This window comes from Nycticebus coucang, chromosome 6 (assembly GCF_027406575.1).
Source record: "Nycticebus coucang isolate mNycCou1 chromosome 6, mNycCou1.pri, whole genome shotgun sequence".
Taxonomy (NCBI): Eukaryota; Metazoa; Chordata; class Mammalia; order Primates; family Lorisidae; genus Nycticebus; species Nycticebus coucang.
Window position 1 is genome coordinate 16,748,362 of NC_069785.1, and position 14,434 is coordinate 16,762,795.

Below are 14,434 nucleotides of genomic sequence, written 5' to 3' on the forward strand. Positions count from 1 at the left end.
AGAACCAAGAGATGAATCCACCTACTTACCGTTATTTGATCTTTGACAAGCCAATTAAAAACAATATTTTCAGTGGGGAAAAGATTCCCTATTTAACAAATGGTGCTGGGTAAACTGGCTGGCAACCTGTAGAAGATTGAAACTGGACCCACACCTCTCACCATTAACTAAGATAGACTCTGACTGGATAAAAGATTTAAACTTAAGACATGAAACTATAAAAATACTTGAAGAAAGTGCAGGGAAAACTCTTGAAGGAAATGGCCTAGGTGAATATTTTATGAGGAGGACTCCCCAGGCAATTGAAGCAGTATCAAAAATACACTACTAGGACCTGATCAAATTAAAAAGCTTCTGCACAGCCAAGAACATAGTAAGTAAAGCAAGAAGACAGCCCTCAGAATGGGAGAAAATATTTGCAGGTTATACCTTCCATGAAGGTCTAATAACCAGAATCCACAGAGAACTCAAACATATTAGCAAGAAAAGAACACGTGATCCCATCCCAGGGTGGGAAAGGGACTTGAAGAGAAACTTCTCTAAAGAAGACAGACACACAATCTACAAACACATGAAAAAAAGCTCATCATCCTTAATCATCACAGAAATGCAAATCAAAACTACTTTGAGATATCACCTAACACCAGTAAGAGTAGCCCACATAACAAAATCCCAAAACCAGAGATGTTGGCGTGGATGTGGAGAAAAGGGTACACTTCTGCACTGCTGGTGGGAATACACACTAATATGTTCCTTCTGGAAGGATGTTTGGAGACTACTTAGAGACCTAAAAATAGACCTGCCATTCGATCCTATAATTCCTTTATTAGGTTTATACCCAGAAGACCAAAAGTCACAATATAACAAAGACATCTATACCAGAATGTTTATTGCAGCCCAATTCATAATCACTAAGTCATGGAAGAAGCCCAAGTGTCCATCGACCCACAAATGGACTAGCAAATTGTGGTACATGTATACCATGGAATATTATGCAGCCTTAAAGAAACATGGAGACTTTACCTCTTTCATGTTTACATGGATGGAGCTGGAACATATTCTTCTTAGCAAAGTATCTCAGGAGTGGAAGAAAAAGTATCCAATGTACTCAGCTCTACTATGAAGCTAAATTATAGCTTTCACATGAAGACTATAACCCAACTATAGCACAAGACTATGGGGGAAGGGCCAAGGAAGGGGGAGGCAGGTGGGAGGTTTTGGTGGAGTGAGGGTAATGGGTGGGGCCGCATCTACGTGCATCTTAGAATGGGTGCAAGCGAGACTTACTAAATGCAGAATACAAATGCCTACATACAGTAACTAAGAAAATGCCATGAAGACTACGTTGAACAGTTTGATGAGAATATTTCAGATTGTATATGAAACCCACATGTTGTACCCCTTGATTGCACTAATGTACACAGCTATGACTTAACAATAAAATAAATTAATTAAAAAACTAGTTTTAGCTCTTATGTTTAGGTCTTTAACCCACTTTGAGTCAATTTTTGTTTTGGTATAAGTACCCAACTTCTTTTGAATGTGGATATAGTTTTCCCACCACTATTTGTTGAAAAGACTAGCCTTTACCCATTGAATGACCTTAACAATCTTGTGTGGGGATTTATTTCTGGGCTGTCTTTTTTATTCCACTGATTTATATGTCTATCTTTTCACCAGTACCACAGGCCCTGCAGTTCTAATTTCTATTGCTTCATGATAAGTTTTGAAGGCAAGAAATGTGAGACTTTCAATTTTATTCTTTATGAATACTATTTTAGCTAATTTGGCTCCCTTGAGAATTTTAGGATTTTTGTTTTTATTGTTGTTCTGTTTTTGTTTTTGTTTTTTGAGACAAGGTCTATGCACTCTGTCACCTAGGCTGGAATATAGTGGCATGATCAGAGTTCACCACAGGTTCAAACTCCTGGGCTAAAGCATTCCTCCTACCTCAGCCTCCCAAGCAGCTGGAACTACAGGCACTTGCCACCACATCTGGCTAACTGGGTTTTCTTTTTTCTTTCTTTCTTTGTTTTTTTTTTTTTTTTTTTGTAAGACAGAGTCTCACTATGTTGCCCAGGCCGATCTCAAACTCCTGGCCTCAACTGGTCCTCCTGTCTTGGCTTCCCAAAATGTCCAAAGTGCTAGAATTACAGACACGAGCCAGTTTTAATATTTTTGGAGAAAAAGTCATTGGGGTTTTAATAGTGATTACATTGAATGTATAGACGCTTTAGTATTCCTGGCATGTTAACAATATTGTCTTCCAACCTATGAGCATGGAATGCCTTTCCATTTATTTGTGACTTTATTTTTCTGCAGATAAAATGAGTGATGTATTAGCCACTACAAAGCAGATCTCTCATGTTCAAGATCTTGTTCCAGAAAACACAGGTCCTAATATGTGCATATATTACATAGAGGTTAAGTAAATACAGACGAATAAATAAAGGAGTGAAGACTAGTATGTTGATGAACAACGGTCACCTGTCCTTCACGCACCCCACAAACGGTTTCAGCACCCTCTGTCTCGTCATTATCCTTCACTTACGAATTCAGCATAACTCATACGGTTCAATGTCAGTGAATGGTGAGACTGAAGGTGTTGATTGGGGGCACAGGCCTTTTCTTATCAAAGGTATAGAAGCCTTGCTGTATCTACAGTTCAGTTCAGCACATAACCCTATGAATATATGAAAACAAATGGGAAGATTAGGGGAAAAATGTAGACAACCATTCTTAACCCTTCCAAAGCTTATAGTCTGAACTGGGAGTCAGGGAAATAAGACAGGCACACAGTTAGAGGTTGCTTTCCAACAATGATTCAAGACAAGACAATGATATCCAAAATTCTCATTCATCTCTATTGCTATCATCTGTGACTTATTTGAATCTAATTCTGTTAAATCTTATTTTAAAAACTGAAAGATGATAGTGGTTCAAGATTTTTACTTTAAATTCTCACAAAAGACTCACGTGGACAGGTGCACCCCCTTTTATTGCACCTCACTTCCTTGTGTTTTGCAGATGTGGGTTTGCAAATTAAAGACTCGTGGCAAGTCTCTGGGCACCATATTCCTGGCAGCATGTGCTCATTTGGTGTCTTTGTGTCATATTTTGCTAATTTCTGGAATATTACAAATGTTTTCATTATTATCATATCTGGAATGGTGATGTGCGATTACTGATCTTCAAGGTTACCATTATAATTGTTTGGGGGCACCACAACCCCTGTCCATATAAAATGGCAAACCTAATTAATAAATATTGTGTGTGTTCTGACTGTTCCACTGACAGGCTATTCCTCTATCTCCCTCTTCTTGGGCTTCCCTATCCTCTGAGACACAACGATACTGAAATTAGGCCAATGAACAGCCTAATTTAAGTGAAAGGAAGAATCACATGTCTCTCACTTGAAACCAAAAGGTAGAAATAATTAAGTTTAATGAGGAAGATATATAGAAAGCCAAGATAGACCAAAAATCTAGGCCTTTTGCACCAAATAGTTAGCCAAGTGGTGAACGTAAAAGAAAAGTTATTGAAGAAGCCTTACTCTAGCAAACACATGAATGTTAAAAAAGTGAACTAGCCTTATTGCTGACAGAAAGTTTCAGTGGGCTAGACAAAACCAGCCATAACACTCTCACAGGCCAAAAACTTAGGCCTTAGAGAAAAATAGGCCCTAACCTTCTTCAATTCTATGAAAGCTCATAAAGGTGAGGAAGCTTCAGAAGAAAAATTTGAAGGTAACCAAGGTTAGTTTATGAGGTATAAGGAAAGAAGCCATCTCCGCAACATAGAAGTGTAAGGTGAAGCAGCAAGCTATCCAGAAGATGTAGCAAAAATCAATGACAAAAGTAACTATAGTAAACAGCAAATTTTCAATGAAGACTAAACGTTCTTCTGTTGGAAGAAGATGCCATTTAGAACTTAGGAATAGTCAAGATCTGGTTTCAAAGCTGTAAAGGACAGGCTGACTCTCTCATTCAGGGATAATAGGTTGTTGACTTTAAGTTAAAGCCAATACGCATTTACCATTCTGATAACTCTAGGGCACCTTAAGCATTGTGCTAAATGTACTTTGCCTGTGCTCTATACAGGGAAAAATAAAGCCTGAATGACAGCACATCTCTTTACAGCATAATTCACTAAATATTTCAAGCCCCACTATTGAGACCTACTACTCAGGGAAAACAAACAAACAAACAAAAAAACTTCCTTCAAAATATTACTGCTTATTCACAATGTATCTGGTCACACAGGAGCTCTGAGGACAGAGATAAATGTTTTCATGCCTCTAATATAACATCCATTCTGCAATCTATGGTTCAAGGATTAATTTCGACTTTCAAGTCTTATTATTTAAGAACTACATTTTGTAAGGCTGTAGATGGTAATTCCTCTAATGGGTCTGAGCAAAGTAAATTGAAAACATTCCGGAAAGGATTTACTATTTTAAATGCCATTAAGAACAAGGATAAACTATCAACACTAGTAGGGGTCTGGAATAAACTCATTCTAATCCTCATGGATGACTTTGAGGGGCTCAAGATTTCAGTGGAAGAAGTAACTGTGGTAGAAATAGCAGGAGAATTGAAAACCGAAGATGTGACTGAATTGCTGCAATGTCATGATAAAACCTAAACCTAAATGGAAGAGGAGGAATTACTTCTTATGGATGAACAAGGAAAGTGATTTCTTGAGATGGACTTACTTCTGGTAAAGATGCTGTGAACATCATTGAAATGACAACAAAGGCTTTGGAATATTCTATAAATTTAATTGATAAAGCAACAGCAGGGTTTGAGAGGATTGACTTCAATTTCAAAAGAATTTCTACTGTGGGTAAAATGCTATCAAAAGGCTTTGCATGCTATAGAGAAATCTTTCATGAAAGCAAGAGTTAATCTATGCAGCAAGCTTCATTTTTGTCTTATTTTAAGACATTCTGGCATCCACCCGAACCTTCAGCAACCACCACCCTGATCAGTCAGCGGCCATCAACATCAAGGGAAGACCTTCAACCAACAAACAGATTAGGACTCACTGAAGGCTCAGATGAGCATCAGCATACTTTAGCAATAAAGCACTTTTAAATTAAGGTAAGTACATTTTTAGATATAATTCTACTGAACACTTTATAGACTACAATATAGTATAAACATAACTTTTATATGCACTAGGAAACCAAAACATTTGAGAGTTACTTTTCTCTCAATATTCACTTTATTATAGTGGTCTTGAACAAAATCTGCAGTATTTCCAAGGTATGCCTATATTTGTATTTTTTTCTGCAATCTGATATTCTGATAGCTTTATGGTTGATGTTAGTCATTTTTTGATGTTACTCTCATTAGTATTCAGAGCAGAAATGAGAAAATATATGTGTATAATGTATAAATGTACATATTGAATAATATTCTGAACCTTACAATATGTTTTAGGTATGTGTCATAGGTTTTCCTTCTAATATAAATCTATAACATGAGTTATTAAAATTTAAAAATGCAAGACTACTTGTAGAAGCTTCTTGTAGCACTTCAAACAATTTTCTGCTGATTTGCATAGAGGCTATTTGTTGAGCTGCTTTGGGTGTAAACGTTGCCAACTGTCCATATTTCTTACAGAATGAGCACAATTCTTAACAATTCTTAAATATCTTACTACTCCCCATAATTTGGTATTTAGAGTTGAGTAGAATCAATTACCTTTTTATAGTTCATGATCTTTTAAAATCATATTTGATGCCCGAGATTTCAAAAGCCACATACAACTAAAGTATATGTTTTTTTTAAATGCTAGCAATCTGTCATTTAACTAACTCGATTGTGACTTTTTAAAGAAAATAGAAAAAAACTGGCTGGGATTATTTGAGAGTTCTCTGTAGTATGTCACCTTCTTTTCTAACATTTAAGATGGACATGACTTTATAAATATTTTAGGACACCATATAGCTTTTTAAGTTCTTCTTTTTTTTTACTTGTGCAATTAAAGTATAGAGCTTGTACACAATTTAATGATATTTCCTTTTTTTTTTTTTGCAGTTTTTGGCCGGGGCTGGGTTTGAACCCACCACCTCCAGCATATGGGGCTGGCGCCCTACCCTTTTGAGCCACAGGCGCCACCCTCCTTTTTTCTTTTTTTCCTCTCAGAAATATCAAATTGAGGCTGAGTGCAGGGGCTTGCTCATGCCTATAATCCTAGCACTCTGGGAGGCTGAGGCTAAAGGATCACTTGAGCAAGAGTGAGACCCCCCCATCTCTACTAAAATAGAAAAATTAGCCAGGTATTGTAGTGGATGCCTATAGACCCAGCTACGCATGAGACTGAGGCAAGAGGATTACTTGAGCCCAAGGGTTTGAGGTTGCTATGAGCTATGACACCAAGGCACTCTACCAAGGGCAGAAATAGCAAATTGGGTGACTGAATTCTCTAGCACAGTGTACATTTGTTCTATAAAAGTATGCCTGGAAGCCAAGTTCTTATGATATTGCACATAAGCAGTGTTTTAAATGTAACCTGGACCTGGATGCTATAGCTGGCTTGATGAGTAGGTGACAGTCTGCTCTCCTGGGATGAAAATCACGAGCAAGGCTTCAGCAACATGCCTAAGGGGAAACAAATTTTAAGCACCCAAATTACCAGTAAAGAGAAGTTCAGAATAATGTAGCAATAAACACTCAAATTCTCTAACTCAGCCCACTGTGAGAAGCAGGAGGATAGGGCCTGCGTCCATGGTGTTTTAGGGAATCAGGAGTATGGTGCCTTGCGTTCAGTAAACACTAAAATCAAATTTCAAAGTTCTTTCCTTCTATCATTTAACAAAATTAAATCCATAATGTATAATGAGTGTCCGCTATGTGTCAGCCAGGTGCCAGGAACCAAGATAAGATGAATGACACAGAGTTAGCATTAAAGGACTCACAATTTAGGGAAAGAGATAGACACATAAGTAAACTCACTGCAACGATGAGGCATGTGCTCTAAGGAGCAGATTAAAAATGCTGCAGGTACCCAGCTAAGATAGCAATGAATTTTGTCATCACCACCACTGCTGCTGTCACTACCCAGGCTTTATATTTAGAAATATTACCTGAAGTATTGTAACCTTAGGATGTAACTTTTTGGCTTTTCCCATACTTATAAAATCTATGTGTGTGTTCAAATACACCAGCATGTGTACTACTTTATAGGGTGCTGAACCCTCTTTTGGGCACCTCTTGACCAATTAATACTATTTGTGGACGTTATGCTCAGGACAGGGTAAGTTAGGTGATTAGCATCACTCAGTAATCTCATCATGGCAATTGTATGTCCTCTAAACGATGCATCGCGACCAATATATCGGAATATTCATCCTGACAAGTTGAAAAAGTGTTAACTACTCTTCATTTCAGGTTTTACTTTTTTTTTTTTTTTGAGACAGAGTCTCATCTGTCACCCTGGGTAGAGTTCCCTGGTGTTATGGCTCACAGCAACCTCAAACTCTTGAGCTCAAGTGAGTAGCTGGGACTACAGGCACCCACCACAACACCCAGTTATTTTAGAGTAGTATAAGAAATAGTCACCCATCTTCTCCAAAATGCTACATTTCTAGCAACTGAAGTTTAAAAAGTACAAACAATTACCCTGGAGCAAGTCCACTTTGACTTGATAATTTTTCAGGGTTTACGTTTGGATTCCCATTATTTCACTTTTCTTTTCAAGTTGACCATCTACCTCCTGACAGCAACCTGCTGCAACCTGTGAAATTTGATTGGGGATCCTTCCACAGCCCGTCCTCATCACTCAGGATTAACTTGAAAGCTTTTACAGTGGGGTAAAGGAAATGTTCCAACTCTATCCCAGCTGCCCTCCATATCTTATCACACCCTCACCTTCTCCCTTGGGAGAAACTGCAGGCCAAGCATGTCTCTCTCGGCAGTGAGATGTGCCTCCACTGAGGAGGATTGCTATGCATAAAATAAGACTGTTATTCTTGACCTCTCCAGTGCATCTACTCACAGATTTTTGCTTCAGTGGCATGCTGGAACTTCTCTACTGGACTCTCAGAGTCCTAAAACCGTCCTGTCATTCACGCTTATTCCTCAGAATTGATACTTCTGCAGGAGGATGAGCGTCATCTTGCTGATGTCACTACCGCCTTTGGTTTTTATGGCACTATAGTCTCCACGGCTCTCTCTGGCTACTCCTTCTTTGTCTCTTTTATAAATGTATGTTCTCCTGTGGAAGAGGCAGACAGGCTGATCTCTCTCTCCTCCACCAGGATTTCTCAATGTGTGTTCCTCGTTCTTTTTCTCCTCTGGTTTTATAATCTGTTCTTGGGTGTTCTCCTTCATGCCATGGCTTGGAATACCTCCCTTAGACTGACAACCTGCTTATGGCCGGACCTCCCTAGCAATATGTCTAACTCTCTTTTTGACATCCCTATGAGCACATCTCAAAGGCACATTAAACCCCGTATGTCCAAAACCTAACTCACATTTTTGGTCCTCAAGCCTTGTCCTCTCCCAGTGCTTCTGTAAATAGTGAATGGAATCACTATATGTTTTGTGCTTCAAGATGAGAAGCTGTCCTAGGATTTTTAGAATTGGGGGTTGGGGGAGATACATGTGGTTTACATTTTTTAAAGATCATTCTAGTCTTAGTGTGGGGAACAAATAGTACAGAAGGAAAAGTCTTCTTTGAATTTCACCGGCATATCATGTCCTAGGTGGTACAGATTACTTGCACTTGCTTTTTTGTTTGCTTAGAGATACTCTTGCACTTACCTTTATAATAATTAACTCTACATTTGCCTCTAGATTTTAACTTATTCTTTAATTTCTTCAGGACAATCATTTTTCATTTTTGTTAAGTCAAATCCTCCTGTTAAACCCTGGGCTGTAGTTATTGAGAAGAGACAATGAGAAAGGGGCTTCCACTAGAGTGATAGGAAAATGTGGCCTGCTGAACCCAGAAGTCTAGAAGACTGGTAAGAACAGGGGGTTGGAGTAACCTAGGTAACCAATGACCAATAAAAAGAGACAATGAATGACCAATAGGAAAGGGCAGTATTGCCTGGAGGCACAGAGAGGCCAATGAGAGACTTGCAGTCAATTTCAAATGGGAACCGTGTTTACACCCCAGCAGGCCTTGGCTTCTCATCTTTGTCACTTTCTCTCCTTCATGAGAGGAATCCGCTTCCAACCCTCTTTGGAAATGCTCTAAACTTTTCTTTTTCTTCCTAAATAAAATTTCTCTTTTTACCCTGAAACTTATGCAGGTTACTTTTACTCTATTCATCCTGCCTATGCTGCTCCAGTTTTATTCTCAGTTTTCATTCATTTTTGCTTTCAATTACCACTGTGCCTTGGTTAAACTTTCCAGCTCAGCCCCAAGTGATCAAACCAGGTCAACTGGGTTCGGGGACCTGGGGACTCCCCACCCCTAACAGTTATGCCATTTATCAGAATTATTTATGAGATTGTTTACTAGAAGTCTACCTTCACAAAGAAAATTCCATCTGCCATCAAAAGACAGTATGTTTGCTTTTTCTCACAATTGCATATTAAGCACCTAGAAACATATACATAGAGGTTCTTTATAAATGTTTGTCAAAAGAGCTAAAAAATAATAATAAATTAGTTCTGTAGAAAAGCACATCCACACTAAAATCTTCTAGGCATGCCCTGGGTCAATACAAATTTCTACAATGAACGTACAATATTCAATTGATGCTCAAAATGACTAACCAGACATACAATCAGATTCTGAATCAAAGAAAGATTCAGTACACCCTCATTTATTTAAGAGACCATACACTGTTTAGATACTCCAGGTATTTCTGAGTACATGGCATATTAATATATTTTTAAAATTGAAACCTAAATAAAAATATTGTCTATAATTTTGATCAAATATCATAAGTTTATCTTCAAAATTTATCTCAAATTCAACCATTTATCACTTCCTTCTATGCCAGCGGTTCTCAAGCTGTGAGTTGTGACCACTCCTTTCTAACAATGAAAATACATGCTGTATATCAGATATTTACATTACGATTCATAACAGTAGCAAAATTACAGTTATGAAGTAGCAATGAAAATAATTTTATGGTTGGGGTTCACCACAACATGAGGAACTGTATTAAAGGGTCGCGGCATTAGGAAGGTTGAGATCTACTGTTCTATGCCATTGTTTTAGTCCAAGCCACTATTTTTTCTTGCCTGGACTTTCAGTTGAATTAAATGATTGTTCTGCTTTCATTCATATTCCCTTGCAAGTCGAGGGCCAGTTAAGGTTCTTTAAACCTTAAAGAAGTTTTAAATTCTCTGGCTCTCAACTGTCTGGTATTTTTCCTGTGCAGGGCTTCTATTGCTACATAACAGATCACCCAAAACTTAGAGGCTTATAGTCAAATAACAACCATTTTACTATGTTCATGAGTCTGTGGGTCAAGAAATTGTAAAAGACACAATGGAGATTATTCATTTCTGTTCCCCAGATCCCCAGTGAGGGTAAGCTGGGGTCATTTGAATGACTGGTGCTACAGTTCTTCTCCAGGTGATGTCTGCTGAGGCTAGATTGTCCGAGATGACTTCCTCACCCATATCTGCAGGTACTCCAGCCAGGCTGGAATGGATGGAACAGCTGGGGCTGGCTGGACATCTGTCTTTCTGTCTTTTTTACACAGCTCTATCTTGGACTGACTCACAGCATGGTGGTCTCAGGATGGACATACTTTTTACATGACAGCAGGTAGAATGTGTCTGGGCAGAAACTACAAGGCTTTAAGACATGTTCCTGTCCCAGAACATCACTTCTGTACATTCTATTGGTTTGACAAGTCACCATAGCTAGCCCAGAGTCAAGGAGAGGGAAACTGGATTCCATCTCTCAAAGGAAAGAGTAGCTCGTAATTTGGGGCCATTTTTAATAAATCACGCTTTTGATATTCCTCTGACTCCTTACTTACCAAAGCTGTTCAGGCCCCGTATAACTCACTTCCTGGTATTTCTCCAATCCCATCTCTTGTTAATTTCCTTCTTGTTATCTTCCTTTCTATTTCTCAAGTATACCAATAACGTTCCAAGTCAGAGCTTTTTAATTTGCTATATCAGCTGCCTGGAGTCTTTTACCACTGGATAATTGAATAGCTTACACCCCATTTCATTCAAGGGTCTGCACACATGTTGCCACCTTAGGAGAGGTCATTCTTGACTACTTTTATTACAATTCATCTTACTCTTCTTAATTTTTCTGTATCACACTTATCTCTCTGTCATATTATATGTGCTCTTTATTATATATTATATGTCTCCCTCCCTAGACTATGAGCTCCAAGTTCCAGAAGCAGGAAAATTTTCTTTTTCACTATAACCCCCAAAGCCTAGAATAGTAGCTGGCACTTACTAAAAACTCAATGGATACTTAGTTCATGAGATGAATGAGTAATTATTAAAACCATCTGAAAACCTGGTTGATATAATCCTTCCACTATAGAGTATGTCCTTAGGCATCTTTCATATTTATTTGTATTTGAAACTATTAAGATTTAGGGAAGACTGCCTTTCTGCAAAGGCCAAATTAAGCTGTCACAAATTTAGAACTGGTCCTATACCAAACATAATACACATCCTGACTCTTTACTTGGTTCATTCAGGGAATGCTGGATGCAGACTAGTTAAGACAAATGCAAAAGATAAGAAGTCAATATATTCTAGGGCCTGATTATTCATCATACTAACCAAGAGAGGGATTGATATGGCAGGAAAATCACTAATATAAGCCACCCTTACCAAAGGCACAGCTATAAGAAGCCAGCTGAGTGATTACTACATTGGAGAGTGTTCTCCAGAATATGATTCCAAAATATAATTAGGGTGCTGATATTTTAATAATTTATAATTGTGACTCATCGTAGGGCCCATTATTATTATTGCCTTTTATATAACTGCATCTGTAGACTAGTAATTATTTTGTGCAAGACCTGTAGTAAAGAAGTTTGATTCACTTTCATTTATTATTTACTCCTCTGTAAGTGTTTTCTGTATTATAAAACCACCTCCAAAAGAGTTATTGGGCAATAATTATTTGAGTCTTATGTGTAACTCTGCATTAATATTGGGAAGGCAATATTCTGTTTTCATACAGCTGGAAAAACCATTCCACCATTAATCTGCATGATATATTTGGCCTACATTGGGACTGACCACTCAGGAAATTGTTTATATAAATTCTTTTGTCTCTTGCCTGAAGAAAGAGACCAAATTGATTATCTGTGTATTGTATTATATTGCACTGGGGAGAGAAGTCTACCAAAAAATATATGGGCTATTAAATTCTGAGATTACTTGCAATTGATGGTTTCTAATGCTGATAATTTTAATAGAATAGATATGGCCATGTCATCATACTGTGCTTAGGATAGAATCTAAAAGCTTTCCACTACAAACCAGAGTCATTCAAAGTGTTAGTCTTCAAATCATTTGCTTCATACTTACCTGGAGTGCTTATTTAAAACACCCAACTCAGATATACTGAATCAGAATCTCTAGAGGTGAGACTCAGGCATTTATTTGCATTATGATCAAACACCCCTCCCCCTGCCAGGTACCTAACTACGTACAGTAAAAACTATTTTAAATTATAAAGCTGGAACATATTCTTAGTAAAGTATCTCAAGAATGGAAGAAAAAGTATCCAATGTACTCAGCCCTACTATGAAACTAATTTATAGCTTTCATAGGAAAGCTATAACCCAGTTATAACCTAAGAATATGGGGAAGGGGGAGAGGGAAGGGAAGGAGTGGGGAGGATGGGCGGAGGGAGGGTGATTGGTGGGATTACCCCTGCGGTGCATCTTACAAGGGTACATGTGAAACTTAGTAAATGTAGAATATAAATGTCTTAACACAATAACTAAGAAAATGCTGTGCAGGCTATGTTAACCAGTGTGATGAAAACATGTCAAATGGTCTATAAAACCAGTGTATGGTGCCCCATGATCGCATTAATGTATACAGCTATGATTTAATAATAAAATAAAATAGAAAAATAAATTATAAAGTTTGCAAACCACTGCTGTAAGTTAAAGTAGCAGAGATGGGAAGTTATCTTCAAGGGAAAAGAAAGTAAACTAATGATGGCATTAATGTCAATCATGTACGTCTTCTTTTCTTATGAAAATCCTGCCCTAAGACCTAACAAAAGAGGACATGAGGGTCAAGTGGGAGTCAGGGTGGCAGAGAGAAAACAGGAAAGGATACGATTTATGAATCGCTGATGGCTGGTACTGCAATGCCCCCGCCAGGTTGCAAATCTAGTACATCTGTAGGGAATAACATAATGTGGTAATTACAAGTCTTGACCTATAGTCACAAAGATTTAAATTTAAATCCTGATTTTGTTACTCACTAGCATTTTAACCTCTGTACTTTCTAACCTATTTTCCTGCTTATACAGGCTGATGCTTTCTCATTTCTCTTAAAATAAAAGCCAAATATCATTCTATCCATTATAAGAGCATACTATCCGGTGCCTGTTTACACCTGCAATCTCATCCAAATCCTTTTCTCTCATAATTCACTATTGTCAACTCAAACTAACCTATTTTTTTAATTTCTAAAAATGCCAAGTTCTTTCTTACCTTAGAACTTTTACACATGCTATTTCATCTGCCTGAAATGCTCTGTCCTTGAATCTTTGTATCAATTTGGCCTTTTTATCCATCTCATCTCAGCCTGAACATTATCTGTTGAGACAATTCTTTGCTTATCACACTATATAAGTAGGTGCTCCCACTTGAGAAAATATGTTTTCTATAATTGTACCAAAATGTAATATCAAGCAATCTGCTCTGGAATTAGAAAGCCTGACTTTGCACTAAACTCTAACTAAATATGTCTTATTATTATTATCATCATTATCAATGTTTCATAATTCCATTAATTATAATTACATATTGATTATATTTATTTATTTGTATCTGTGTACTGTAATCATCACGATAATGAGCTTTAAAAGAGCCCATTCTGAATCAGGTTCATTCGCCTCTCTAAAACCTGCTCCTGGCCAAAGATCTGGCAGGGGCTCTCAAAATGTTCGTTAAAGGAAGGAAAAAAATAGAGAGTAGATGTAAATAGTAGCTTTTGTTCTTGTTTATGATAGTGACAGTCTCCATATTATTAACATACTGAATTTAGCTTGAATTTCTACCTATCCTCCCCGGGCTCCCTTAAGAGAGGGATAATGGGCAGATTTACTTGGTGTCTTTTGGGTTGAATTGTGCAAAGGATAGTGGATGCAAGAGGGTCACAGCCAACAGAAAGAAAGGATTATCCTTTTATCTACATGTTTTGTTATAAATAAAATCAGACAGCTAGAAAAATGAGGTTAAAAGGGCACATCAAAGGAGTAGATACCAATAAGCTCTGTAATATTTTAATCAGAA

The 14,434-nt window shown here is 37.6% G+C and overlaps 1 long non-coding RNA gene across 1 annotated transcript in view; it reads right to left on the reverse strand.

Moving 5' to 3' along the window:
• Positions 1-2,199: 2,199 nt before the first annotated feature.
• The window catches only part of LOC128588563 (uncharacterized), a 35,673-nt gene continuing 23,438 nt past the window's right edge, over positions 2,200-14,434 (reverse strand). The window contains exon 3 of the long non-coding RNA XR_008380802.1: positions 2,200-2,683. This is a non-coding gene — a long non-coding RNA (uncharacterized LOC128588563). The remainder of the gene's footprint in view (positions 2,684-14,434) is intronic.